Here is a 24,791-nt window from a genome sequence, read left to right on the forward strand (position 1 = left end):
GGGCTGCCATGTGGTCACGGTCCCTGTCCTTGGCTTCCCAAGGAGCTGCGTCCCCATGCTTGGTCCTGAGCGAGGTGCTGCATGTGCGAGTCCAGGAGTCCCCAAGTGCCACAGGGTGGACTTCTCTCTCTTTCCCCTGGAGCTGAACACTCTCTTTTGGTTCCACCATACCTGTGCCCCTGAGAAGCTCCGCAGCCAGGACGTCCATGGCCCAGCTCTCTCAAGCTCACGGCTGGGCTGTCCTGCCCCAGGGGGTCCTGACAGGTGCCTGGAGCACACTGGAAAAGTTGGGCCTACATGCCTTAGTTCTGAACAAAAGCAGCATACCCAGGCTGTGACAAACCCTCTCTGGGCATCAGAACAGAATCTTGAAGTCTGCCGTGCCCAAAGTGAAACCTTTTTCTTCACTCCTTATAAAATAAACATTAAAGTTAACTCTTAAGGAGATAATGAGATTAAGGAAGTACATGCTAAACATAGAAGACTATAATTCGCAACTTTTTGCCCAAAATATGCTCATTGTCATCCCAGGGTGGGACAGATAAGCTTAGGATATAAAAGTGTTAGGAGGTAGTGGTAAAGAAGTTAATGACAGCAAAACCCTAGAGTGAGGAAAAATGGGAGAGCTGGGGAGTTGGGGGGGAGAAGAAAAATTGAAAACCTACAAGAGGCAGTCGATGTTCTGTGCTCCTTCTCCACCAAGACAGGGACACCTCCTTGGTAAGCTCTGCACCTTCACCTTCACTTTGGTGAGGAATACCTGCGATAGCATTTATACGTTAAATAAACATATTAACTGCCTATTGGGTTAGGGGCACAGATTCATTTTAGCTGCCTATCGGGTCAGTGGAATAGACCCACAAGAAAGAGGACAATCCCTTCTCATGAAGACCTCAGGGTTCTCCCATTTGGCTGCATCTGTTCAAAAACCAGCCTGCATACAAGCGATGCAGGAGAAGGATCTCACGGAGATCCCCAAAGCTAGCCCTGATTGATCTGGCAAGGTTAACTGCCCCTTAGCTGTAGCCTCCCAGACAGCATAAAGACACATGTAGCTAGTCTCCAAGACCACATACAAATTGCCTGTGCTATCAATGCTGCCCTGGATGCCACACAGCTGGCAGATCTGGTTTGCCAAAACCTTGTGGCTACCTCCACATACAGATTTACTTTGGGATCCTGCCCTCAGATCGCTTCAGGCTAGGTACCTGACAACTTTGCCCAATTTCCGACGGAGATACCTGCCTGGGTACCTTCACTTCCCTTCCCTCATCTTGTTTTCCAAAACTTCTGGGCTAGCTCCAAATACACAACTGCTTGTCAATACCAGCTGAAGACCCCTCCACGTTACGTCTCTCTCAACTTTGGCCCTACTTTGGACGTAGCTGCATGCCTGCTAGCTACCTCTGCTTCCTCCACAAAAGTTTCTCAAAATGTATGCGATTCTGCCTGAGACACATTTAGCTCTGGGGACCAGCTGCAAAGCCCTTCAGGGTAGGGACACCACAAGTTTGGCCAACTTTATGCATAACTGTATGCCTGGTAGCTACCCTTGCCTTCTCACCTCGGCATGCTTCTAGAAAAAAGATTTGGCTTCCTCCAACAGAGATTTTTTCTTTGGGGATCCTAAACTCGGATAATCCCCTGGGCTAGGTAACAGAGAATTTGGGCTACTTTGGAGGTTGGTACATGCCCAGTAGAATACTTTGCCTCCGCCACATTGTACTTAGGAAAACGTTTCGCCTCCCTGCGGCAGTTCTGGACAAAAGCAGCGTACCCATCTGGGGTAGCTACCGGAATTTTGGCCAAATTGGGAATTATGTGCATGCCCAGTAGCTACCCGTTCCACCTCCCAGGCATACTTCCTGAAATGATTTGGCCTCTTCCAGAGAGAGAGGGACTTGTGGATTCGGTCCGCAGAACCCTTCAGGCTAGGTACCCAAGAACTTTGCCCAATTTGGGATGGAGATGCATCCGAAAAGGCTTCTCTAGCCTCCCGCTTATCTTGGTTGCCAAAACTTTGTGGCTACCTCCACATACAGATTTACTTTGGGATCCTGCCCTCAGATCGCTTCAGGCTAGGTACCTGACAACTTTGCCCAATTTCCGACGCAGGTACCTGCCTGGGTACCTTCACTTCCCTTCGCTCATCTTGTTTTCCAAAACTTCTGGGCTAGCTCCAAATAAACAAGTGCTTGTCAATACCAGCTGAAGACCCCTCCACGTTACGTCTCTCTCAACTTTGGCCCTACTTTGGACGTAGCTGCATGCCTGCTAGCAACCATCGCTTCCTCCACAAAAGCTTCTCAAAATGTATGGGATTCTGCCTGAGACACATTTAGCTCTGGGGACCAGCTGCAAAGCCCTTCAGGGTAGGGACACCACAAGTTTGGCCAAGTTTATGCATAACTGTATGCCTGGTAGCTACCCTTGCCTTCTCACCTTGCCATGCTTCTAGAAAAAAGATTTGGCTTCCTCCAACAGAGATTTTTTCTTTGGGGATCCTAAACTCGGATTCCCCTGGGCTAGGTAACAGAGAATTTGGGCTACTTTGGACGTTGGTACATGCCCGCTAGCTACCTTTGCCTCCGCCACATTGTACTTTTGAAAAAGTTTCGTCTCCCTGCAGCAGTTCTTGATAAAAGTACCGTACCCGTCTAGGGTAGCTACAGGAATTTTGGCCAAATTGGGAATTATGCGCATGCCCAGTAGCTACCCGTTCCTCCTCCCAGGCATACCTTCTGAAATGTTTTGGGCCTCTTCCAGAGAGAGAGGGACTTGTGGATTCGTTCCGCAGAACCCTTCAGGCTAGGTACCCGAGAACTTGGGCCAATTTTCGATGGAGGTGCATCCCAAGAGGCTTCTCTTGCCTCTGCCTGATCTGGTTTGCCAAAACCTTGTGGCTACCTCCACATACAGATTTACTTTGGGATCCTGCCCTCAGATCGCTTCAGGCTAGGTACCTGACAACTTTGCCCAATTTCCGACGGAGATACCTGCCTGGGTACCTTCACTTCCCTTCCCTCATCTTGTTTTCCAAAACTTCTGGGCTAGCTCCAAATACACAACTGCTTGTCAATACCAGCTGAAGACCCCTCCACGTTACGTCTCTCTCAACTTTGGCCCTACTTTGGACGTAGCTGCATGCCTGCTAGCTACCTCTGCTTCCTCCACAAAAGTTTCTCAAAATGTATGCGATTCTGCCTGAGACACATTTAGCTCTGGGGACCAGCTGCAAAGCCCTTCAGGGTAGGGACACCACAAGTTTGGCCAACTTTATGCATAACTGTATGCCTGGTAGCTACCCTTGCCTTCTCACCTCGGCATGCTTCTAGAAAAAAGATTTGGCTTCCTCCAACAGAGATTTTTTCTTTGGGGATCCTAAACTCGGATAATCCCCTGGGCTAGGTAACAGAGAATTTGGGCTACTTTGGAGGTTGGTACATGCCCAGTAGAATACTTTGCCTCCGCCACATTGTACTTAGGAAAACGTTTCGCCTCCCTGCGGCAGTTCTGGACAAAAGCAGCGTACCCATCTGGGGTAGCTACCGGAATTTTGGCCAAATTGGGAATTATGTGCATGCCCAGTAGCTACCCGTTCCACCTCCCAGGCATACTTCCTGAAATGATTTGGCCTCTTCCAGAGAGAGAGGGACTTGTGGATTCGGTCCGCAGAACCCTTCAGGCTAGGTACCCAAGAACTTTGCCCAATTTGGGATGGAGATGCATCCGAAAAGGCTTCTCTAGCCTCCCGCTTATCTTGGTTGCCAAAACTTTGTGGCTACCTCCACATACAGATTTACTTTGGGATCCTGCCCTCAGATCGCTTCAGGCTAGGTACCTGACAACTTTGCCCAATTTCCGACGGAGGTACCTGCCTGGGTACCTTCACTTCCCTTCCCTCATCTTGTTTTCCAAAACTTCTGGGCTAGCTCCAAATACACAACTGCTTGTCAATACCAGCTGAAGACCCCTCCACGTTACGTCTCTCTCAACTTTGGCCCTACTTTGGACGTAGCTGCATGCCTGCTAGCTACCTCTGCTTCCTCCACAAAAGTTTCTCAAAATGTATGCGATTCTGCCTGAGACACATTTAGCTCTGGGGACCAGCTGCAAAGCCCTTCAGGGTAGGGACACCACAAGTTTGGCCAACTTTATGCATAACTGTATGCCTGGTAGCTACCCTTGCCTTCTCACCTCGGCATGCTTCTAGAAAAAAGATTTAGATTCCTCCAACAGAGATTTTTTCTTTGGGGATCCTAAACTCGGATTCCCCTGGGCTAGGTAACAGAGAATTTGGGCTAGTTTGGACGTTGGTACATGCCCGCTAGCTACCTTTGCCTCCGCCACATTGTACTTTTGAAAAAGTTTCGTCTCCCTGCAGCAGTTCTTGATAAAAGTACCGTACCCGTCTAGGGTAGCTACAGGAATTTTGGCCAAATTGGGAATTATGCGCATGCCCAGTAGCTACCCGTTCCTCCTCCCAGGCATACCTTCTGAAATGTTTTGGGCCTCTTCCAGAGAGAGAGGGACTTGTGGATTCGGTCCGCAGAACCCTTCAGGCTAGGTACCCGAGAACTTGGGCCAATTTTCGATGGAGGTGCATCCCAAGAGGCTTCTCTTGCCTCTGCCTGATCTGGTTTGCCAAAACCTTGTGGCTACCTCCACATACAGATTTACTTTGGGATCCTGCCCTCAGATCGCTTCAGGCTAGGTACCTGACAACTTTGCCCAATTTCCGACGGAGATACCTGCCTGGGTACCTTCACTTCCCTTCCCTCATCTTGTTTTCCAAAACTTCTGGGCTAGCTCCAAATACACAACTGCTTGTCAAAACCAGCTGAAGACCCCTCCACGTTACGTCTCTCTCAACTTTGGCCCTACTTTGGACGTAGCTGCATGCCTGCTAGCTACCTCTGCTTCCTCCACAAAAGTTTCTCAAAATGTATGCGATTCTGCCTGAGACACATTTAGCTCTGGGGACCAGCTGCAAAGCCCTTCAGGGTAGGGACACCACAAGTTTGGCCAACTTTATGCATAACTGTATGCCTGGTAGCTACCCTTGCCTTCTCACCTCGGCATGCTTCTAGAAAAAAGATTTGGCTTCCTCCAACAGAGATTTTTTCTTTGGGGATCCTAAACTCGGATAATCCCCTGGGCTAGGTAACAGAGAATTTGGGCTACTTTGGAGGTTGGTACATGCCCAGTAGAATACTTTGCCTCCGCCACATTGTACTTAGGAAAACGTTTCGCCTCCCTGCGGCAGTTCTGGACAAAAGCAGCGTACCCATCTGGGGTAGCTACCGGAATTTTGGCCAAATTGGGAATTATGTGCATGCCCAGTAGCTACCCGTTCCACCTCCCAGGCATACTTCCTGAAATGATTTGGCCTCTTCCAGAGAGAGAGGGACTTGTGGATTCGGTCCGCAGAACCCTTCAGGCTAGGTACCCAAGAACTTTGCCCAATTTGGGATGGAGATGCATCCGAAAAGGCTTCTCTAGCCTCCCGCTTATCTTGGTTGCCAAAACTTTGTGGCTACCTCCACATACAGATTTACTTTGGGATCCTGCCCTCAGATCGCTTCAGGCTAGGTACCTGACAACTTTGCCCAATTTCCGACGCAGGTACCTGCCTGGGTACCTTCACTTCCCTTCGCTCATCTTGTTTTCCAAAACTTCTGGGCTAGCTCCAAATAAACAAGTGCTTGTCAATACCAGCTGAAGACCCCTCCACGTTACGTCTCTCTCAACTTTGGCCCTACTTTGGACGTAGCTGCATGCCTGCTAGCAACCATCGCTTCCTCCACAAAAGCTTCTCAAAATGTATGGGATTCTGCCTGAGACACATTTAGCTCTGGGTACCAGCTGCAGAGCCCTTCAGGGTAGGGACACCACAAGTTTGGCCAAGTTTATGCATAACTGTATGCCTGGTAGCTACCCTTGCCTTCTCACCTTGCCATGCTTCTAGAAAAAAGATTTGGCTTCCTCCAACAGAGATTTTTTCTTTGGGGATCCTAAACTCGGATTCCCCTGGGCTAGGTAACAGAGAATTTGGGCTAGTTTGGACGTTGGTACATGCCCGCTAGCTACCTTTGCCTCCGCCACATTGTACTTTTGAAAAAGTTTCGTCTCCCTGCAGCAGTTCTTGATAAAAGTACCGTACCCGTCTAGGGTAGCTACAGGAATTTTGGCCAAATTGGGAATTATGCGCATGCCCAGTAGCTACCCGTTCCTCCTCCCAGGCATACCTTCTGAAATGTTTTGGGCCTCTTCCAGAGAGAGAGGGACTTGTGGATTCGTTCCGCAGAACCCTTCAGGCTAGGTACCCGAGAACTTGGGCCAATTTTCGATGGAGGTGCATCCCAAGAGGCTTCTCTTGCCTCTGCCTGATCTGGTTTGCCAAAACCTTGTGGCTACCTCCACATACAGATTTACTTTGGGATCCTGCCCTCAGATCGCTTCAGGCTAGGTACCTGACAACTTTGCCCAATTTCCGACGGAGGTACCTGCCTGGGTACCTTCACTTCCCTTCCCTCATCTTGTTTTCCAAAACTTCTGGGCTAGCTCCAAATACACAACTGCTTGTCAATACCAGCTGAAGACCCCTCCACGTTACGTCTCTCTCAACTTTGGCCCTACTTTGGACGTAGCTGCATGCCTGCTAGCTACCTCTGCTTCCTCCACAAAAGTTTCTCAAAATGTATGCGATTCTGCCTGAGACACATTTAGCTCTGGGGACCAGCTGCAAAGCCCTTCAGGGTAGGGACACCACAAGTTTGGCCAACTTTATGCATAACTGTATGCCTGGTAGCTACCCTTGCCTTCTCACCTCGGCATGCTTCTAGAAAAAAGATTTAGATTCCTCCAACAGAGATTTTTTCTTTGGGGATCCTAAACTCGGATTCCCCTGGGCTAGGTAACACAGAATTTGGGCTACTTTGGAGGTTGGTACATGCCCGGTAGCATACTTTGCCTCCGCCAGATTGTACTTAGGAAAACGTTTCACCTCCATGCGGCTGTTCTGGACGAAAGCAGCGTACCCGTCAGGGGTAGCTACCGGAATTTTGGCCAAATTGGGAATTATCTGCATGCCCAGTAGCTACCCGTTCCTCCTCCCAGGCATACTTTCTGAAATGTTTTGGCCTCTTCCAGAGAGAGAGGGACTTGTGGATTCTCACCGCAGAACCCTTCAGGCTAGGTACCAGAGAACTTGGGCCAATTTTCGATGGAGGTGCATGCCAAGAGGCTTCACTTGCCTCTGCCTGATCTGGTTTGCCAAAACCTTGTGGCTACCTCCACATACAGATTTACTTTGGGATCCTGCCCTCAGATCGCTTCAGGCTAGGTACCTGACAACTTTGCCCAATTTCCGACGGAAGTACCTGCCTGGGTACCTTCACTTCCCTTCCCTCATCTTGTTTTCCAAAACTTCTGGGCTAGCTCCAAATACACAAATGCTTGTCAATACCAGCTGAAGACCCCTCCACGTTACGTCTCTCTCAACTTTGGTCCGACTTTGGACGTAGCTGCATGCCTCCTAGCAACCATCGTTTCCTCCACAAAAGCTTCTCAAAATGTTTGGGATTATTCCTGGGAGACATTTACCTCTGGGTACCAGCTGCAAAGCCCTTCAGAGTAGGGACACCACAAGTTTGGCCAACGTTATGCATAACTGTATGCCTCGTAGCTACCCTTGCCTTCTCACCTCGGCATGCTTCTGCAAAAGATTTGGCTTTCTCCAACAGAGATTTTTTCTTTGGGGATCCTAAACTCGGATTCCCCTGGGCTAGGTAACAGAGAATTTGGGCTACTTTGGAGGTTGGTACATGCCCGGTAGCATACTTTGCCTCTGCCAGATTGTACTTAGGAAAACGTTTCGCCTCCCTGCGGCTGTTCTGGACAAAAGCAGCGTACCCGTCTGGGGTAGCTACCTGAATTTTGGCCAAATTGGGAATTATGTGCATGCCCAGTAGCTACCCGTTCCTCCTCCCAGGCATACTTTCTGAAATGTTTTGGCCTCTTCCAGAGAGAGAGGGACTTGTGAATTCGGTCCACAGAACCCTTCAGGCTAGGTACCTGAGAACTTTGCCCAATTTCCGACCGAGGTACCCGCCTGGTTACCTTCACTTCCCTTCCCTCATCTTGTTTTCCAAAACTTCTGGGCTTGCTCCAAATAAACAAGTGCTTGTCAATACCAGCTGAAGACCCCTCCACGTTACGTCTCTCTCAACTATGGCCCTACTTTGGACGTAGCTGCATGCCTGCTAGCTACCATTGCCTCCTGCAGGGAAGCTTCTGCAAATGTTCGAGATTCAGCCTGAGACACATTTAGCTCTGGGGACCAGCTGCAAAGCCCTTCAGGGTAGGGACACCACATGTTTGGCCAAGTTTACAGGGAAGTCTATGCCTGGTAGCTACCCTTGCCTTCTCACCTTGGCATGTTTCTAGAAAATAGATTTGGCTTCCTCCAGCAGAGATTTTTTCTTTGGGGATCCTAAACTCGGATTCCCCTGGGCTAGGTAACAGAATTCTGGCTATTTTGGACGTTGGTACATGCCCGGTAGCATACTTTGCCTCCACCACATTGTACTTAGTGAAAATTTTGCCTTACCTGCGTTAGTTCTGGAAAAGCAGTTTACCTGTCTGGTTTTTGTTACCTGCCTGTGTCTGCATGTCCTGTAGCTCTCACGGATTACCTCAAATTGCACGGAGGTTCCCCACTTTTTTCTCCGTTTGTTGAGGTCTGGTCCTGTTTGACCCTTAAGGCTCTTTCCAAGCATCTCTTTGAGCCTTTCCTTTTGGCATTCTCTGAACACAGCTGAAACCTCGGCTTGCTGCCTCAAACTCCTCCAAGGCTGTTGCTCTAGTTCATTTTTGTCCATCGGTGTACGTTCCCAACCCTGCAACAATGGAATAGACAGTGTTTGTTTCCTTTTGTTTTCTTTGGGTGTTTCTTTGCATTACGATCTTTTCTTTCTTTGGTCTTTCCTTCAATCCTACCACTTTTGTTAGTTTGAATCCTCCACTTAGTTTTGTTGTTTCTTTGCTTTTTTCAGACATCAGCACCCCACCCCATTTTCCCTGTGCACTGCCTCCCTCATAGAATCCTACAATGCCTGGGGTTGGAAGGGACCTTAAAGACCATCCAGCTCGAGCCCACCTGCACTGGTGCCCCAGGACCCTGTTGGGAGCCGCACGTCTGGGCTGGGGCCAGCTCTGCCTTGGGGGTGACTGAGGCTGTGCCTGTCAGCCCTGCACTGGGACATGGCGGTTGCCTAGCACCACTCTGGGTCACAATATGCACTGCCCCTCACAGCACAGGGCTGCCATGTGGTCACGGTCCCTGTCCTTGGCTTCCCAAGGAGCTGCGTCCCCATGCTTGGTCCTGAGCGAGGTGCTGCATGTGCGAGTCCAGGAGTCCCCAAGTGCCACAGGGTGGACTTCTCTCTCTTTCCCCTGGAGCTGAACACTCTCTTTTGGTTCCACCATACCTGTGCCCCTGAGAAGCTCCGCAGCCAGGACGTCCATGGCCCAGCTCTCTCAAGCTCACGGCTGGGCTGTCCTGCCCCAGGGGGTCCTGACAGGTGCCTGGAGCACACTGGAAAAGTTGGGCCTACATGCCTTAGTTCTGAACAAAAGCAGCATACCCAGGCTGTGACAAACCCTCTCTGGGCATCAGAACAGAATCTTGAAGTCTGCGGTGCCCAAAGTGAAACCTTTTTCTTCACTCCTTATAAAATAAACATTAAAGTTAACTCTTAAGGAGATAATGAGATTAAGGAAGTACATGCTAAACATAGAAGACTATAATTCGCAACTTTTTGCCCAAAATATGCTCATTGTCATCCCAGGGTGGGACAGATAAGCTTAGGATATAAAAGTGTTAGGAGGTAGTGGTAAAGAAGTTAATGACAGCAAAACCCTAGAGTGAGGAAAAATGGGAGAGCTGGGGAGTTGGGGGGGAGAAGAAAAATTGAAAACCTACAAGAGGCAGTCGATGTTCTGTGCTCCTTCTCCACCAAGACAGGGACACCTCCTTGGTAAGCTCTGCACCTTCACCTTCACTTTGGTGAGGAATACCTGCGATAGCATTTATACGTTAAATAAACATATTAACTGCCTATTGGGTTAGGGGCATAGATTCATTTTAGCTGCCTATCGGGTCAGTGGAATAGACCCACAAGAAAGAGGACAATCCCTTCTCATGAAGACCTCAGGGTTCTCCCATTTGGCTGCATCTGTTCAAAAACCAGCCTGCATACAAGCGATGCAGGAGAAGGATCTCACGGAGATCCCCAAAGCTAGCCCTGATTGATCTGGCAAGGTTAACTGCCCCTTAGCTGTAGCCTCCCAGACAGCATAAAGACACACGTAGCTAGTCTCCAAGACCACATACAAACTGCCTGTGCTATCAATGCTGCCCTGGATGCCACACAGCTGGCAGATCTGGTTTGCCAAAACCTTGTGGCTACCTCCACATACAGATTTACTTTGGGATCCTGTCCTCAGATCGCTTCAGGCTAGGTACCTGACAACTTTGCCCAATTTCCGACGGAGGTACCTGCCTGGGTACCTTCACTTCCCTTCCTTCATCTTGTTTTCCAAAACTTCTGGGCTAGCTCCAAATACACAACTGCTTGTCAATACCAGCTGAAGACCCCTCCACGTTACGTCTCTCTCAACTTTGGCCCTACTTTGGACGTAGCTGCATGCCTGCTAGCTACCTCTGCTTCCTCCACAAAAGTTTCTCAAAATGTATGCGATTCTGCCTGAGACACATTTAGCTCTGGGTACCAGCTGCAAAGCCCTTCAGGGTAGGGACACCACAAGTTTGGCCAAGTTTATGCATAACTGTATGCCTGGTAGCTACCCTTGCCTTCTCACCTCGGCATGCTTCTAGAAAAAAGATTTGGCTTCCTCCAACAGAGATTTTTTCTTTGGGGATCCTAAACTCGGATAATCCCCTGGGCTAGGTAACAGAGAATTTGGGCTACTTTGGAGGTTGGTACATGCCCAGTAGAATACTTTGCCTCCGCCACATTGTACTTAGGAAAACGTTTCGCCTCCCTGCGGCAGTTCTGGACAAAAGCAGCGTACCCATCTGGGGTAGCTACCGGAATTTTGGCCAAATTGGGAATTATCTGCATGCCCAGTAGCTACCCGTTCCACCTCCCAGGCATACTTCCTGAAATGATTTGGCCTCTTCCAGAGAGAGAGGGACTTGTGGATTCGGTCCGCAGAACCCTTCAGGCTAGGTACCCAAGAACTTTGCCCAATTTGGGATGGAGATGCATCCGAAAAGGCTTCTCTAGCCTCCCGCTTATCTTGGTTGCCAAAACTTTGTGGCTACCTCCACATACAGATTTACTTTGGGATCCTGCCCTCAGATCGCTTCAGGCTAGGTACCTGACAACTTTGCCCAATTTCCGACGCAGGTACCTGCCTGGGTACCTTCACTTCCCTTCGCTCATCTTGTTTTCCAAAACTTCTGGGCTAGCTCCAAATAAACAAGTGCTTGTCAATACCAGCTGAAGACCCCTCCACGTTACGTCTCTCTCAACTTTGGCCCTACTTTGGACGTAGCTGCATGCCTGCTAGCAACCATCACTTCCTCCACAAAAGTTTCTCAAAATGTATGCGATTCTGCCTGAGACACATTTAGCTCTGGGTACCAGCTGCAAAGCCCTTCAGGGTAGGGACACCACAAGTTTGGCCAAGTTTATGCATAACTGTATGCCTGGTAGCTACCCTTGCCTTCTCACCTTGCCATGCTTCTAGAAAAAAGATTTGGCTTCCTCCAACAGAGATTTTTTCTTTGGGGATCCTAAACTCGGATTCCCCTGGGCTAGGTAACAGAGAATTTGGGCTAGTTTGGACGTTGGTACATGCCCGCTAGCTACCTTTGCCTCCGCCACATTGTACTTTTGAAAAAGTTTCGTTTCCCTGCAGCAGTTCTTGATAAAAGTACCGTACCCGTCTAGGGTAGCTACAGGAATTTTGGCCAAATTGGGAATTATGCGCATGCCCAGTAGCTACCCGTTCCTCCTCCCAGGCATACCTTCTGAAATGTTTTGGGCCTCTTCCAGAGAGAGAGGGACTTGTGGATTCGGTCCGCAGAACCCTTCAGGCTAGGTACCCGAGAACTTGGGCCAATTTTCGATGGAGGTGCATCCCAAGAGGCTTCTCTTGCCTCTGCCTGATCTGGTTTGCCAAAACCTTGTGGCTACCTCCACATACAGATTTACTTTGGGATCCTGCCCTCAGATCGCTTCAGGCTAGGTACCTGACAACTTTGCCCAATTTCCGACGGAGATACCTGCCTGGGTACCTTCACTTCCCTTCCCTCATCTTGTTTTCCAAAACTTCTGGGCTAGCTCCAAATACACAACTGCTTGTCAATACCAGCTGAAGACCCCTCCACGTTACGTCTCTCTCAACTTTGGCCCTACTTTGGACGTAGCTGCATGCCTGCTAGCTACCTCTGCTTCCTCCACAAAAGTTTCTCAAAATGTATGCGATTCTGCCTGAGACACATTTAGCTCTGGGGACCAGCTGCAAAGCCCTTCAGGGTAGGGACACCACAAGTTTGGCCAACTTTATGCATAACTGTATGCCTGGTAGCTACCCTTGCCTTCTCACCTCGGCATGCTTCTAGAAAAAAGATTTAGATTCCTCCAACAGAGATTTTTTCTTTGGGGATCCTAAACTCGGATTCCCCTGGGCTAGGTAACACAGAATTTGGGCTACTTTGGAGGTTGGTACATGCCCGGTAGCATACTTTGCCTCCGCCAGATTGTACTTAGGAAAACGTTTCACCTCCATGCGGCTGTTCTGGACGAAAGCAGCGTACCCGTCAGGGGTAGCTACCGGAATTTTGGCCAAATTGGGAATTATCTGCATGCCCAGTAGCTACCCGTTCCTCCTCCCAGGCATACTTTCTGAAATGTTTTGGCCTCTTCCAGAGAGAGAGGGACTTGTGGATTCTCACCGCAGAACCCTTCAGGCTAGGTACCAGAGAACTTGGGCCAATTTTCGACGGAGGTGCATGCCAAGAGGCTTCACTTGCCTCTGCCTGATCTGGTTTGCCAAAACCTTGTGGCTACCTCCACATACAGATTTACTTTGGGATCCTGCCCTCAGATCGCTTCAGGCTAGGTACCTGACAACTTTGCCCAATTTCCGACGGAAGTACCTGCCTGGGTACCTTCACTTCCCTTCCCTCATCTTGTTTTCCAAAACTTCTGGGCTAGCTCCAAATACACAAATGCTTGTCAATACCAGCTGAAGACCCCTCCACGTTACGTCTCTCTCAACTTTGGCCCTACTTTGGACGTAGCTGCATGCCTGCTAGCTACCTCTGCTTCCTCCTGCGAAAAGGTTCTCAAAATGTATGGGATTCTGCCTGAGACACATTTAGCTCAGGGTACCAGCTGCAAAGCCCTTCAGGGTAGGGACACCACAAGTTTGGCCAAGTTTATGCATAACTGTATGCCTGGTAGCTACCCTTCCCTTCTCACCTCGGCATGCTTCTAGAAAAAAGATTTGGCTTCCTCCAACAGAGATTTTTTCTTTGGGGATCCTAAACTCGGATTCCCCTGGGCTAGGTAACAGAGAATTTGGGCTACTTTGGAGGTTGGTACATGCCCGGTAGCATACTTTGCCTCCGCCAGATTGTACTTAGGAAAACGTTTCACCTCCATGCGGCTGTTCTGGACAAAAGCAGCGTACCCGTCAGGGGTAGCTACAGGAATTTTGGCCAAATTGGGAATTATCTGCATGCCCAGTAGCTACCCGTTCCTCCTCCCAGGCATACTTTCTGAAATGTTTTGGCCTCTTCCAGAGAGAGAGGGACTTGTGGATTCGGTCCGCAGAACCCTTCAGGCTAGGTACCCAAGAACTTGGGCCAATTTTCGATGGAGGTGCATGCCAAGAAGCTTCTCTTGCCTCTGCCTCATCTGGTTTGCCAAAACCTTGTGGCTACCTCCACATACAGATTTACTTTGGGATCCTGCCCTCAGATCGCTTCAGGCTAGGTACCTGACAACTTTGCCCAATTTCCGACGGAGGTACCTGCCTGGGTACCTTCACTTCCCTTCCCTCATCTTGTTTTCCAAAACTTCTGGGCTAGCTCCAAATAAACAACTGCTTGTCAATACCAGCTGAAGACCCCTCCACGTTACGTCTCTCTCAACTTTGGCCCTACTTTGGACGTAGCTGCATGCCTGCTAGCAACCATCGCTTCCTCCACAAGAGGTTCTCAAAATGTATGGGATTCTGCCTGAGACACATTTAGCTCTGGGTACCAGCTGCAAAGCCCTTCAGGGTAGGGACACCACAAGTTTGGCCAAGTTTATGCATGACTGTATTCCTGGTAGCTACCCTTGCCTTCTCACCTTGGCATGCTTCTGCAAAATTTCTGTATACCTCCAACAGAGATTTTTTCTTTGGGGATCCTAAACTTGGATTCCCCTGGGCTAGGTAACAGAGAATTTGGGCTAATTTGGAGGTTGGTACATGCCCGGTAGCATACTTTGCCTCTGCCAGACTGTACTTTTGAAAAAGTTTTGCCTCCCTGCGGCAGTTCTGGATAAAAGCAGCGTACCCGTCTGGGGTAGCTACCTGAATTTTGGCCAAATTGGGAATTATGTGCATGCCCAGTAGCTACCCGTTCCTCCTCCCAGGCATACTTTCTGAAATGTTTTGGCCTCTTCCAGAGAGAGAGGGACTTGTGGATTCTCACCGCAGAACCCTTCAGGCTAGGTACCTGAGAACTTGGGCCAATTTGCGATGGAGGTGCATGCCAAGAGGCTTCTCTTCCCTCTGCCTGATCTGGTTTGCCAAAACCTTGTGCCTACCTCCACATACAGATTTACCTTGCGATCCTGCCCTCAGATCGCTTCAGGCTAGGTACCTGACAACTTTGCCCAATTTCCGACGGAGGTACCTGCCTGGGTACCTTCACTTCCCTTCCCTCCTTTTCCAAAACTTTTGGGCTAGCTCCAAATACACAACTGCTTGTCAATACCAGCTGAAGACCCCTCCACGTTACGTCTCTCTCAACTTTGGCCCTACTTTGGACGTAGCTGCATGCCTGCTAGCAACCATCGCTTCCTCCACAAAAGCTTCTCAAAATGTACGGGATTCTGCCTGAGACACATTTAGCTCTGGGGACCAGCTGCAAAGCCCTTCAGGGTAGGGACACCACAAGTTTGGTCAAGTTTACAGGGAAGTCTATGCCTGGTAGCTACCCTTGCCTTCTCACCTCGGCATGCTTCTAGAAAAAAGATTTGGCTTCCTCCAACAGAGATTTTGTCTTTGAGGATCCTAAACCCGGATCCCTCTAGGCTAGGTAACAGAGAATTCTGGCTAATTTGGACGTTGGTACATGCCCGCTAGCTACCTTTGCCTCCACCACATTGTACTTAGGGAAAATTTTGCCTTACCTGCATTACTTCTGGAAAAGCAGCTTACCTGTCTGGTATTTGTTACCTGCCTGTGTCTGCATGTCCTGTAGCTCTCACGGATTACCTCAAATTGCACGGAGGTTCCCCACTTTTTTCTCCATTTGTTGAGGTCTGGTCCTGTTTGACCCTTAAGGCTCTTTCCAAGCATCTCTTTGAGCCTTTCCTTTTGGCATTCTCTGAACACAGCTGAAACCTCGGCTTGCTGCCTCAAACTCCTCCAAGGCTGTTGCTCTAGTTCATTTTTGTCCATCGGTGTACGTTCCCAACCCTGCAACAATGGAATAGACAGTGTTTGTTTCCTTTTGTTTTCTTTGGGTGTTTCTTTGCATTACGACCTTTTCTTTCTTTGGTCTTTCCTTCAATCCTACCACTTTTGTTAGTTTGAATCCTCCACTTAGTTTTGTTGTTTCTTTGCTTTTTTCAGACATCAGCACCCCACCCCATTTTCCCTGTGCACTGCCTCCCTCATAGAATCCTACAATGCCTGGGGTTGGAAGGGACCTTAAAGACCATCCAGCTCGAGCCCACCTGCACTGGTGCCCCAGGACCCTGTTGGGAGCCGCACGTCTGGGCTGGGGCCAGCTCTGCCTTGGGGGTGACTGAGGCTGTGCCTGTCAGCCCTGCACTGGGACATGGCGGTTGCCTAGCACCACTCTGGGTCACAATATGCACTGCCCCTCACAGCACAGGGCTGCCATGTGGTCACGGTCCCTGTCCTTGGCTTCCCAAGGAGCTGCGTCCCCATGCTTGGTCCTGAGCGAGGTGCTGCATGTGCGAGTCCAGGAGTCCCCAAGTGCCACAGGGTGGACTTCTCTCTCTTTCCCCTGGAGCTGAACACTCTCTTTTGGTTCCACCATACCTGTGCCCCTGAGAAGCTCCGCAGCCAGGACGTCCATGGCCCAGCTCTCTCAAGCTCACGGCTGGGCTGTCCTGCCCCAGGGGGTCCTGACAGGTGCCTGGAGCACACTGGAAAAGTTGGGCCTACATGCCTTAGTTCTGAACAAAAGCAGCATACCCAGGCTGTGACAAACCCTCTCTGGGCATCAGAACAGAATCTTGAAGTCTGCGGTGCCCAAAGTGAAACCTTTTTCTTCACTCCTTATAAAATAAACATTAAAGTTAACTCTTAAGGAGATAATGAGATTAAGGAAGTACATGCTAAACATAGAAGACTATAATTCGCAACTTTTTGCCCAAAATATGCTCATTGTCATCCCAGGGTGGGACAGATAAGCTTAGGATATAAAAGTGTTAGGAGGTAGTGGTAAAGAAGTTAATGACAGCAAAACCCTAGAGTGAGGAAAAAAGGGAGAGCTGGGGAGTTGGGGGGGAGAAGAAAAATTGAAAACCTACAAGAGGCAGTCGATGTTCTGTGCTCCTTCTCCACCAAGACAGGGACACCTCCTTGGTAAGCTCTGCACCTTCACCTTCACTTTGCTGAGGAATACCTGCGATAGCATTTATACGTTAAATAAACATATTAACTGCCTATTGGGTTAGGGGCATAGATTCATTTTAGCTGCCTATCGGGTCAGTGGAATAGACCCACAAGAAAGAGGACAATCCCTTCTCATGAAGACCTCAGGGTTCTCCCATTTGGCTGCATCTGTTCAAAAACCAGCCTGCATACAAGCGATGCAGGAGAAGGATCTCACGGAGATCCCCAAAGCTAGCCCTGATTGATCTGGCAAGGTTAACTGCCCCTTAGCTGTAGCCTCCCAGACAGCATAAAGACACATGTAGCTAGTCTCCAAGACCACATACAAACTGCCTGTGCTATCAATGCTGCCCTGGATGCCACACAGCTGGCAGATCTGGTTTGCCAAAACCTTGTGGCTACATCCACATACAGATTTACTTTGGGATCCTGCCCTCAGATCGCTTCAGGCTAGGTACCTGACAACTTTGCCCAATTTCCGACGCAGGTACCTGCCTGGGTACCTTCACTTCCCTTCCTCATCTTGTTTTCCAAAACTTCTGGGCTAGCTCCAAATACACAACTGCTTGTCAATATCAGCTGAAGACCCCTCCACGTTACGTCTCTCTCAACTTTGGCCCTACTTTGGACGTAGCTGCATGCCTGCTAGCTACCTCTGCTTCCTCCTGAGAAAAGGTTCTCAAAATGTATGGGATTCTGCCTGAGACACATTTAGCTCAGGGTACCAGCTGCAAAGCCCTTCAGGGTAGGGACACCACAAGTTTGGCCAACTTTATGCATAACTGTATGCCTGGTAGCTACCCTTCCCTTCTCACCTCGGCATGCTTCTAGAAAAAAGATTTGGCTTCCTCCAACAGAGATTTTTTCTTTGGGGATCCTAAACTCGGATTCCCCTGGGCTAGGTAACAGAGAATTTGGGCTACTTTGGAGGTTGGTACATGCCCGGTAGCATACTTTGCCTCCGCCAGATTGTACTTAGGAAAACGTTTCACCTCCATGCGGCTGTTCTGGACGAAAGCAGCGTACCCGTCAGGGGTAACTACAGGAATTTTGGCCAAATTGGGAATTATCTGCATGCCCAGTAGCTACCCGTTCCTCCTCCCAGGCATACTTTCTGAAATGTTTTGGCCTCTTCCAAAGAGAGAGGGACTTGTGGATTCTCACCGCAGAACCCTTCAGGCTAGGTACCTGAGATCTTGGGCCAATTTGCGACGGAGGTGCATGCCAAGAGGCTTCTCTTGCCTCTGCCTGATCTGGTTTGCCAAAACCTTGTGGCTACCTCCACATACAGATTTACTTTGGGATCCTGCCCTCAGATCGCTTCAGGCTAGGTACCTGACAACTTTGCCCAATTTCCGACGGAGGTACCTGCCTGGGTACCTTCACTTCCCTTCCCTCATCTTGTTTTCCAAAACTTCTGGGCTAGCTCCAAATAAACAACTGCTTGTCAATACCAGCTGAAGACCCCTCCACGTTACGTCTCTCTCAACTTTGGCCCTACTTTGGACGTAGCTGCATGCCTGCTAGCAACCATCGCTTCCTCCACAAGAGGTTCTCAAAATGTATGGGATTCTGCCTGAGACACATTTAGCTCTGGGTACCAGCTGCAAAGCCCTTCAGGGTAGGGACACCACAAGTTTGGCCAACTTTATGCATGACTGTATGCCTGGTAGCTACCCTTGCCTTCTCACCTTGGCATGCTTCTGCAAAATTTTTGTATACCTCCAACAAAGATTTTTTCTTTGGGGATCCTAAACTCGGATTCCCCTGGGCTAGGTAACAGAGAATTTGGGCTACTTTGGAGGTTGGTACATGCCCGGTAGCATACTTTGCCTCCGCCAGATTGTACTTTTGAAAAAGTTTTGCCTCCCTGCGGCAGTTCTGGATAAAAGCACCGTACCCGTCTGGGGTAGCTACAGGAATTTTGGCCAAATTGGGAATTATGTGCATGCCCAGTAGCTACCCGTTCCTCCTCCCAGGCATACTTTCTGAAATGTTTTGGGCCTCTTCCAGAGAGAGAGGGACATGTGGATTCGATCCGCAGAACCCTTCAGGCTAGGTACCAGAGAACTTTGCCCAATTTGGGACGGAGGTGCATGCCAAGAGGCTTCTCTTGCCTCTGCCTGATCTGGTTTGCCAAAACCTTGTGGCTACCTCCACATACAGATTTACTTTGGGATCCTGCCCTCAGATCGCTTCAGGCTAGGTACCTGACAACTTTGCCCAATTTCCGACGCAGGTACCTGCCTGGGTACCTTCACTTCCCTTCCCTCATCTTGTTTTCCAAAACTTCTGGGCTAGCTCCAAATACACAACTGCTTGTCAATACCAGCTGAAGACCCCTCCACGTTACGTCTCTCTCAACTTTGGCCCTACTTTGGACGTAGCTGCATGCCTGCTAGCTACCTCTGCTTCCTCCACAAAAGTTTCTCAAAATGTATGCGATTCTGCCTGAGACACATTTAGCTCTGGGGACCAGCTGCAAAGCCCTTCAGGGTAGGGACACCACAAGTTTGGCCAACTTTATGCATAACTGTATGCCTGGTAGCTACCCTTGCCTTCTCACCTTGGCATGCTTCTAGAAAAAAGATTTGGCTTCCTCCAACAGAGATTTTTTCTTTGGGGATCCTAAACTCGGATTCCCCTGGGCTAGGTAACAGAGAATTTGGGCTACTTTGGAGGTTGGTACATGCCCAGTAGCATACTTTGCCTCCGCCAGATTGTACTTAGGAAAACGTTTCACCTCCCTGCGGCTGTTCTGGACGAAAGCAGCGTACCCGTCAGGGGTAGCTACAGGAATTTTGGCCAAATTGGGAATTATCTGCATGCCCAGTAGCTACCCGTTCCTCCTCCCAGGCATACTTTCTGAAATGTTTTGGCCTCTTCCAGAGAGAGAGGGACTTGTGGATTCTCACCGCAGAACCCTTCAGGATAGGTACCTGAGATCTTGGGCCAATTTTCGACGGAGGTGCATGACAAGAGGCTTCTCTTGCCTCTGCCTGATCTGGTTTGCCAAAACCTTGTGGCTACCTCCACATACAGATTTACTTTGGGATCCTGCCCTCAGATCGCTTCAGGCTAGGTACCTGACAACTTTGCCCAATTTCCGACGGAGGTACCTGCCTGGGTACCTTCACTTCCCTTCGCTCATCTTGTTTTCCAAAACTTCTGGGCTAGCTCCAAATACACAACTGCTTGTCAATACCAGCTGAAGACTCCTCCACGTTACGTCTCTCTCAACTTTGGCCCTACTTTGGACGTAGCTGCATGCCTGCTAGCAACCATCGCTTCCTCCACAAGAGGTTCTCAAAATGTATGCGATTCTGCCTGAGACACATTTAGCTCTGGGGACCAGCTGCAAAGCCCTTCAGGGTAGGGACACCACAAGTTTGGCCAAGTTTATGCATGACTGTATGCCTGGTAGCTACCCTTGCCTTCTCACCTTGGCATGCTTCTGCAAAATTTTTGTCTACCTCCAACAGAGATTTTTTCTTTGGGGATCCTAAACTCGGATTCCCCTGGGCTAGGTAACAGAGAATTTGGGCTACTTTGGAGGTTGGTACATGCCCGGTAGCATACTTTGCCTCCGCCACATTGTACTTTTGAAAAAGTTTTGCCTCCCTGCGGCAGTTCTGGATAAAAGCACCGTACCCGTCTGGGGAAGCTACCGGAATTTTGGCCAAATTGGGAATTATCTGCATGCCCAGTAGCTACCCGTTCCTCCTCCCAGGCATACTTTCTGAAATGTTTTGGCCTCTTCCAGAGAGAGAGGGACTTGTGGGTTCGGTCCGCAGAACCCTTCAGGCTAGGTACCTGAGAACTTGGGCCAATTTGCGACGGAGGTGCATGCCAAGAGGCTTCTCTTGCCTCTGCCTGATCTGGTTTGCCAAAACCTTGTGCCTACCTCCACATACAGATTTACTTTGGGATCCTGCCCTCAGATCGCTTCAGGCTAGGTACCTGACAACTTTGCCCAATTTGGGACCGAGGTACCTGCCTGGGTACCTTCACTTCCCTTCGCTCATCTTGTTTTCCAAAACTTCTGGGCTAGCTCCAAATAAACAAGTGCTTGTCAATACCAGCTGAAGACCCCTCCACGTTACGTCTCTCTCAACTTTGGCCCTACTTTGGACGTAGCTGCATGCCTGCTAGCAACCATCGCTTCCTCCACAAAAGCTTCTCAAAATGTATGGGATTCTGCCTGAGACACATTTAGCTCTGGGTACCAGCTGCAAAGCCCTTCAGGGTAGGGACACCACAAGTTTGGCCAACTTTATGCATAACTGTATGCCTGGTAGCTACCCTTGCCTTCTCACCTTGCCATGCTTCTAGAAAAAAGATTTGGCTTCCTCCAACAGAGATTTTTTCTTTGGGGATCCTAAACTCGGATTCCCCTGGGCTAGGTAACAGAGAATTTGGGCTAGTTTGGACGTTGGTACATGCCCGCTAGCTACCTTTGCCTCCGCCACATTGTACTTTTGAAAAAGTTTCGTCTCCCTGCAGCAGTTCTTGATAAAAGTACCGTACCCGTCTAGGGTAGCTACAGGAATTTTGGCCAAATTGGGAATTATGCGCATGCCCAGTAGCTACCCGTTCCTCCTCCCAGGCATACTTTCTGAAATGTTGTGGCCTATTCCAGAGAGGGAGGGACTTGTGAGTTTGGTCCGCAGAACCGTTCAGGATAGGTACCCAAGAACTTGGGCCAATTTTCGACGGAGGTACATGCCAAGAGGCTTCTCTTGCCTCCCGCTTATCTTGGTTACCAAAACCTTGTGGCTACCTCCACATACAGATTTACTTTGGGATCCTGCCCTCAGATCGCTTCAGGCTAGGTACCTGACAACTTTGCCCAATTTCCGACGGAGGTACCTGCCTGGGTACCTTCACTTCCCTTCCCTCATCTTGTTTTCCAAAACTTCTGGGCTAGCTCCAAATACACAAATGCTTGTCAATACCAGCTGAAGACCCCTCCACGTTAGGTCTCTCTCAACTTTGGCCCTACTTTGGATGTAGCTGCATGCCTCCTAGCAACCATCGCTTCCTCCACAAAAGCTTCTCAAAATGTTTGGGATTATTCCTGGGAGACATTTACCTCTGGGTACCAGCTGCAAAGCCCTTCAGGGTAGGGACACCACAAGTTTGGCCAAGTTTATGCATAACTGTATGCCTCATAGCTACCCTTGCCTTCTCACCTCGGCATGCTTCTGCAAAAGATTTGGCTTTCTCCAACAGAGATTTTTTCTTTGGGGATCCTAAACTCGGATTCCCCTGGGCTAGGTAACAGAGAATTTGGGCTACTTTGGAGGTTGGTACATGCCCGGTAGCATACTTTGCCTCTGCCAGATTGTACTTAGGAAAACGTTTCGCCTCCCTGCGGCTGTTCTGGACAAAAGCAGCGTACCCGTCTGGGGTAGCTACCTGAATTTTGGCCAAATTGGGAATTATGTGCATGCCCAGTAGCTACCCGTTCCTCCTCCCAGGCATACTTTCTGAAATGTTTTGGCCTCTTCCAGAGAGAGAGGGACTTGTGAATTCGGTCCACAGAACCCTTCAGGCTAGGTACCTGAGAACTTTGCCCAATTTCCGACCGAGGTACCCGCCTGGTTACCTTCACTTCCCTTCGCTCATCTTGTTTTCCAAAACTTCTGGGCTTGCTCCAAATAAACAAGTGCTTGTCAATACCAGCTGAAGACCCCTCCACGTTACGTCTCTCTCAACTATGGCCCTACTTTGGACGTAGCTGCATGCCTGCTAGCTACCATTGCCTCCTGCAGGGAAGCTTCTGCAAATGTTCGAGATTCAGCCTGAGACACATTTAGCTCAGGGTACCAGCTGCAAAGCCCTTCAGGGTAGGGACACCACAAGTTTGGCCAAGTTTACAGGGAAGTGTATGCCTGGTAGCTACCCTTGCCTTCTCACCTTGGCATGCTTCTAGAAAATAGATTTGGCTTCCTCCAACAGAGATTTTTTCTTTGGGGATCCTAAACTCGGATTCCCCTGGGCTAGGTAACAGAATTTTGGCTATTTTGGACGTTGGTACATGCCCGGTAGCATACTTTGCCTCCACCACATTGACCACATTGTACTTAGTGAAAATTTTGCCTTACCTGCGTTAGTTCTGGAAAAGCAGCTTACCTGTCTGGTATTTGTTACCTGCCTGTGTCTGCATGTCCTGTAGCTCTCACGGATTACCTCAAATTGCACGGAGGTTCCCCACTTTTTTCTCCATTTGTTGAGGTCTGGTCCTGATTGACCCTTAAGGCTCTTTCCAAGCATCTCTTTGAGCCTTTCCTTTTGGCATTCTCTGAACACAGCTGAAACCTCGGCTTGCTGCCTCAAACTCCTCCAAGGCTGTTGCTCTAGTTCATTTTTGTCCATCGGTGTACGTTCCCAACCCTGCAACAATGGAATAGACAGTGTTTGTTTCCTTTTGTTTTCTTTGGGTGTTTCTTTGCATTACGACCTTTTCTTTCTTTGGTCTTTCCTTCAATCCTACCACTTTTGTTAGTTTGAATCCTCCACTTAGTTTTGTTGTTTCTTTGCTTTTTTCAGACATCAGCACCCCACCCCATTTTCCCTGTGCACTGCCTCCCTCATAGAATCCTACAATGCCTGGGGTTGGAAGGGACCTTAAAGACCATCCAGCTCGAGCCCACCTGCACTGGTGCCCCAGGACCCTGTTGGGAGCCGCACGTCTGGGCTGGGGCCAGCTCTGCCTTGGGGGTGACTGAGGCTGTGCCTGTCAGCCCTGCACTGGGACATGGCGGTTGCCTAGCACCACTCTGGGTCACAATATGCACTGCCCCTCACAGCACAGGGCTGCCATGTGGTCACGGTCCCTGTCCTTGGCTTCCCAAGGAGCTGCGTCCCCATGCTTGGTCCTGAGCGAGGTGCTGCATGTGCGAGTCCAGGAGTCCCCAAGTGCCACAGGGTGGACTTCTCTCTCTTTCCCCTGGAGCTGAACACTCTCTTTTGGTTCCACCATACCTGTGCCCCTGAGAAGCTCCGCAGCCAGGACGTCCATGGCCCAGCTCTCTCAAGCTCACGGCTGGGCTGTCCTGCCCCAGGGGGTCCTGACAGGTGCCTGGAGCACACTGGAAAAGTTGGGCCTACATGCCTTAGTTCTGAACAAAAGCAGCATACCCAGGCTGTGACAAACCCTCTTTGGGCATCAGAACAGAATCTTGAAGTCTGCGGTGCCCAAAGTGAAACCTTTTTCTTCACTCCTTATAAAATAAACATTAAAGTTAACTCTTAAGGAGATAATGAGATTAAGGAAGTACATGCTAAACACAGAAGACTATAATTCGCAACTTTTTGCCCAAAATATGCTCATTGTCATCCCAGGGTGGGACAGATAAGCTTAGGATATAAAAGTGTTAGGAGGTAGTGGTAAAAAAGTTAATGACAGCAAAACCCTAGAGTGAGGAAAAAAGGGAGAGCTGGGGAGTTGGGGGGGAGAAGAAAAATTGAAAACCTACAAGAGGCAGTCGATGTTCTGTGCTCCTTCTCCACCAAGACAGGGACACCTCCTTGGTAAGCTCTGCACCTTCACCTTCACTTTGGTGAGGAATACCTGCGATAGCATTTATACGTTAAATAAACATATTAACTGCCTATTGGGTTAGAGGCATAGATTCATTTTACCTGCCTATCGGGTCAGTGGAATAGACCCACAAGAAAGAGGACAATCCCTTGTCATGAAGACCTCAGGGTTCTCCCATTTGGCTGCATCTGTTCAAAAACCAGCCTGCATACAAGCGATGCAGGAGAAGGATCTCACGGACATCCACAAAGCTAGCCCTGATTGATCTGGCAAGGTTAACTGCCCCTTAGCTGTAGCCTCCCAGACAGCATAAAGACACACGTAGCTAGTCTCCAAGACCACA

General features: G+C 49.4%; 1 long non-coding RNA gene across 1 annotated transcript; it reads right to left on the reverse strand.

The window, feature by feature from the left end:
• Window positions 1–1,543: 1,543 nt before the first annotated feature.
• Window positions 1,544–23,044, reverse strand: LOC136786556 (uncharacterized). The gene is made up of 2 exons (XR_010825543.1): window positions 18,820–23,044; window positions 1,544–7,931 (listed from the first exon to the last, which is right to left on the reverse strand). It is a non-coding gene; the product is annotated as an uncharacterized lncRNA (long non-coding RNA).
• Between the last annotated feature and the right edge of the window lie 1,747 nt (window positions 23,045–24,791).

This window comes from Anser cygnoides, chromosome 17 (genome assembly GCF_040182565.1).
Source record: "Anser cygnoides isolate HZ-2024a breed goose chromosome 17, Taihu_goose_T2T_genome, whole genome shotgun sequence".
NCBI classification, from domain to species: Eukaryota; Metazoa; Chordata; class Aves; order Anseriformes; family Anatidae; genus Anser; species Anser cygnoides.